Below are 4,876 nucleotides of genomic sequence, written 5' to 3' on the forward strand. Positions count from 1 at the left end.
CGGCCCATAACTCTGCCTAGAAAGGCCCTACATGCCCCAAACTTGGTCTGGTCTGCTCATCAGAGTCCCCTCTACGGGCGTGTTTTGGATTGGATTTTTAAAAATTTGACCTTATTTTTCTTCCCTTTTTGTCCGGCCCATAACTCTGCCTGGAAAGGGACTACATGCCCCAAACTTGGTCTGATCTGCTCATCAGAGTCCCCTCTACGGGCGTGTTTTGGATTGGATTTTTTTTTTTACATGACTACATTTGTCTTCCCTTTTTGTCCGGCCCATAACTCTGCCTAGAAAGGCCCTACATGCCCCAAACTTGGTCTGGTCTGCTCATCAGAGTCCCCTCTAGGGGCATGTTTTGGATTGGATTTTAAGATTTTTGACCATATTTGTCTTCCCTTTTTGTCCGGCCCATAACTCTGCCTAGAAAGGCCCTACATGCCCCAAACTTGGTCTGGTCTGCTCATCAGAGTCCCCTCTAGGGGCATGTTTTGGATTGGATTTTAAGATTTTTGACCATATTTGTCTTCCCTTTTTGTCCGGCCCATAACTCTGCCTAGAAAGGCCCTACATGCCCCAAACTTGGTCTGGTCTGCTCATCAGAGTCCCCTCTACGGGCGTGTTTTGGATTTGATTTATTTTTTTTATGACTATATTTGTCTTCCCTTTTTGTCCGGCCCATAACTCTGCCTAGAAAGGCCTTACATGCCCCAAACTTGGTCTGGTCTGGGTTACTCCCCTTACACCTAACCCCAACCCCTCCTTCCTCTTACCTAACCATAGGTCCCGCCCTGGTGTCTTTCCTCCCACCCTCCCCCCTACCTCCTCCTTAGTCTCCTCACCCCAACCCTAGGCCGTTCTCTCTCTTTGTTTCCCTCTCACCTCCCTTTTGGGCCTATGGTTTCGGTGTCTTCGGCTCTCCCTGGCCTTCCTACTAATTTTAATTCACACACTCTTTTCCTTACAGATCCACTCTGGTACCACACTAACCCTAACCTGTGCACCTTTCTCCTTTCACAGTTCCTTAGTCGCCTATCACACGCGGTCCATCCATGTTGTCTTCCATACACACACACACACACACACTCTCTCTCTCTCTCTTGTCTCCTCTTTTCCCTAGATGTTTAATTGAGATTACCGATTCTGGTGGGCGCCCAAGGCACAGGGGGGATGACGCTTTTTGTCGTCACCCCTGAGTTCTTGATAGTCCTTAGTCGTAGGACGGCCCTTGACCTGCATAACGTTTTTATTTCATACTTTGCTACCTGAAGAGCTCTGAGGAGAGCGAAACTGCAGTCGTGGCCGGTTAGAACCTCACGATTCCCTGCTTAATGTTGTGGTAGGTGCCAGCAGGAAGGCACCTCCCAGGGAGTGGAGTTCTGCGTTTTTGACTACACCTTTTATTTGCTCGGAAGAGCCCCTCTCTTGCTCTCTCTCTCCCACACACCCACACACACGTGCGCTCAACAGAAAAGTCCCTAGCTGTTCTCTCTCTAACTGATCTCCCTCTACCTGCTCTCCTCTAAACTGCTCTCTCTCTCTCTCTCTCTCTCTCTCTCACACACGCACACCCCCACGCCCAGGGTTTAATTCTGTCTCCCATGCCCTGTCTTCCACATACTCATGTATGTCTGCGGCGCTCTTCCCCAGAGCGCCCTCATTTATTGCATTCATGGCACTCATGTGTCCTGTCCATTAACCCCCCTTTCCTCCCCAGCAGCACGACAAGTGCAGATGTCCTCTACTCATCAAAACCAGGCCCTGGATAGGCTTTTTAAATTTTCAGGCAGGCTCCCCCTAGATTAGGTTAGCTACCGGGCCAAGGTAGGACACGCACTCACACACTCAGGTGCATCCATTCACTCACGCTCATGCCCCCCACCTCTTGAAGAGGACCCGGATTGGCCTCCACTGGAGCATCATCGCCCATCCTGGGGGCTGGACCGTCAGGGACTTGCTCCTCCGCACATAGCCGGTGATCCTCTGTCATCTCTGATGACCGAGCTGTCTCAGCTCCCTCCTTCGGTGATGTGTACTACACATCATCCGGCCCTCACACGGCAACGGGGGGATCTTTGACCCCTCCGGCCGTAGGCCCAGGCTACGGTCCAGCCCACCCCACCACTTCATCTAAAGCAGTCCTGACGTGGCTACGGTTGATTTTCAAGCCGTGGCTACGGTTGATTTTCAAGCCGGCCTCAGGCTTGGACCACGGTTGATTTTCAAGCCGTGGCTACGGTTGATTTTCAAGCCGGCCTCAGGCTTCGACCACGGTTTTACCGGCTCCGCTGCTTTACGAGTCACTCCTCCTGACCGGACTCAGGGGGAGGAGACAGGAGTGACCAAATTTAGACGATTACTATGTTTCATCGTACCTAGTCAAACCAACAGTAGTGGGAAATCAACCGTTTTTAAGTTTTGTCTTCGTCAAGGGGAGGTTAGAGTCCTCTCCAAAAGGGTGGAAGTCCCTACACGTGTTTTGTCTTTGTCAAGGAGAGGTTAGAGTCCTCTTCAAATGGGTGAGAGTCCCTATACGTGTTTTGTCTTTGTCAAGGAGAGGTTAGAGTCCTCTTCAAAAGGGTGAGAGTCCTAACACGTGGCTTGTCTTTGTCAAGGGGAGGTTAGAGTCCTCTTCAAAAGGGTGGAAGTCCCTACACGTGTTTTGTCTTTGTCAAGGAGAGGTTAGAGTCCTCTTCAAATGGGTGAGAGTCCCTATACGTGTCTTGTCTTTGTCAAGGAGAGGTTAGAGTCCTCTTCAAAAAGGGTGAGAGTCCCTGTAGGCCTACGTGTTTTGTGTTTAAAAAAGGAGAGGTTAAAATACACTCCAAGGGTTAGAGTCCCTGAACTTGTTTTGTGTTTAAAAAAGGAGCACTCCAAGGGTTAGAGTCCCTGAACTTGTTTTGTGTTTAAAAAAAGGAGAGGCTAAAATACACTCCAAGGGTTAGAGTCCCTGAATTTGTCTTGTGTGTGTTTATTTTTTCTTTCCTTTGTCCTCTCCGGTACAAAAGGGTCACAGTCCCTGAAAAAGTAATATTTGTGTGGAATCGGGTTGAGTTGAACGGTATTTTAAACAGATCTGTCGTTCTTTATAAATAAATAAATCCACTAGGTGTCCTCCAAGGACCATAATTGCCTTCAGTGCAAAGTCTAACAAGTTGTCAAATTGTGAGATCACTCACTTTTATCAATCTCATGCTTTTTTCTTTGACCAAGAAGTTACAGAAATCCCGAGGAGAGTTGGAAAAAGGTGGGGGCTAAAAGAGTCCAGTTACGTTGAGATCTTACAAAGGTGATCCCAGAGGGTATACCCCTGGTTTATAAATTGGTTCTAATGCAATTGGAAGAGTTATACTAGAGCAAAATTAAGTGAATAGACGGTAAACGCTAAACAGCTGTGTTGGTCAAAGAATGGTTTGAGGAAATGTATGTGAAAAATTATGAGGAAGCAATTGGAAAGTTACATAAAAGATTGGTTTAGAGAGGATCATGGAAGGTTATGAAATAAAACAAGAACGTTTTGTGGATGTGAAGAGATGATTGGTTTAAACACTGATGTTTTGAAGAGGAAACTATGAATATACTTTGAAGGTATATGGGATAACATTTTAAGTCAAAATAGTAAAATCTAGGGTTTTTAAGAGTTTTGATAAAGGTATTAGATATAATTTGGTTAAAAATGAGAAAGAGAAAATAACTAAATGTACTTTTATTTGGAGTTTAATTGTAATTTGGTTTTAAGTTTTATTTGAGAGTTTTACCAGAGCCTGGCATACTGTTTGGGATAAACAGTTAGGCTGTGATAATGTTGTATTATGAAGAGGGTTATTATAACATTCAGTTCTGAAATAATTTGGGAAGACTCATCAAGTCTGATAAATTGTGGGTATGATGGTTTGAGCTAATTGGCTCGTTTTGAACTGCAGCAAAACGAGTTATGAAGTTCTACCTATCTGACCTTTATAGAAAATATAGTTGGGAAAAATGTTTGGTTAATAGCTACATTAAGAACATTATTTGGTTTATATTTCATTTAAGAAGCATACGGATTCTGGTTTGGCATAATGAAAATTGCTTTTATCATATCTTTGATAAAAAGAGGTGTGATTTGGTAAAATAGAGAATCTAAAACAATATTGGTCTTAAACTTAACTGTTTTAAAAGACAGAAAAGGTTTTTTGAAGTGAAAGAAATTAGACTAACAGTTGATTTTCTAAAGAAGGGAACAAAGAAACAGATTGTCATTTCTAGGCATGACTAATAGGGGTTGAATATCAAATGATGATGTATTGTCTTATTAGATGCTGTTACATGTGTTTGCTCAACAATAAGAAAACTGAAGGGTCAATACTGCCTGGTAATTATAGATATGTTTACAGTGGATTGAAATCTTTCCCAGTCCTGTACCAGATGCATTAACAACATTTGAATTGAATTATAGAAGATCATAATTACACAACTTAAACCTAATGCTCACGAGAAAAGAGATGTCTTCTGCTAAATTCTGTTCCAGGTGAAGCAGTAAACCAAAGAGTGGAGGAGTCAAACGAGGAGATTGGGTATTGATTAAAGTTATCAATGAAAGGAGGGATCTTATGAGAACTTTAAAATATCCTGTCTAATTTCTGGTTTTTCCATTTGTTTCAAATTTATTTTATTTTATTACAATTCTAAAAGCTTGGCTAAAGTTGTATGTATGTGGTGAAGGGGGCCTGTGAGTATGTCCAGGTCTGCCGTGGATACATGGATGTCGAATGTCCACTCTGTGGCGTGATGGTGGGTTTTCCCCTATAACATCATTAGGGTTTTCCCACTGTGTCCAGTGTGTCCTCACCACTTGGCCATAACGCTGCATAGTTTCATCGTTATTGTTGATTTGTATGCC

The 4,876-nt window shown here is 43.8% G+C and overlaps 1 long non-coding RNA gene across 1 annotated transcript; it reads left to right on the forward strand.

Annotated features, from left to right (window-relative positions):
- The first annotated feature begins 2,336 nt into the window (after positions 1-2,336).
- Positions 2,337-3,295, forward strand: LOC134021826 (uncharacterized). The gene is made up of 3 exons (XR_009930577.1): positions 2,337-2,409; positions 2,493-2,553; positions 3,263-3,295. It is a non-coding gene; the product is annotated as an uncharacterized LOC134021826 (long non-coding RNA).
- Positions 3,296-4,876: the final 1,581 nt, after the last annotated feature.

Source organism: Osmerus eperlanus, chromosome 6 (assembly GCF_963692335.1).
Source record: "Osmerus eperlanus chromosome 6, fOsmEpe2.1, whole genome shotgun sequence".
NCBI lineage: Eukaryota > Metazoa > Chordata > Actinopteri > Osmeriformes > Osmeridae > Osmerus > Osmerus eperlanus.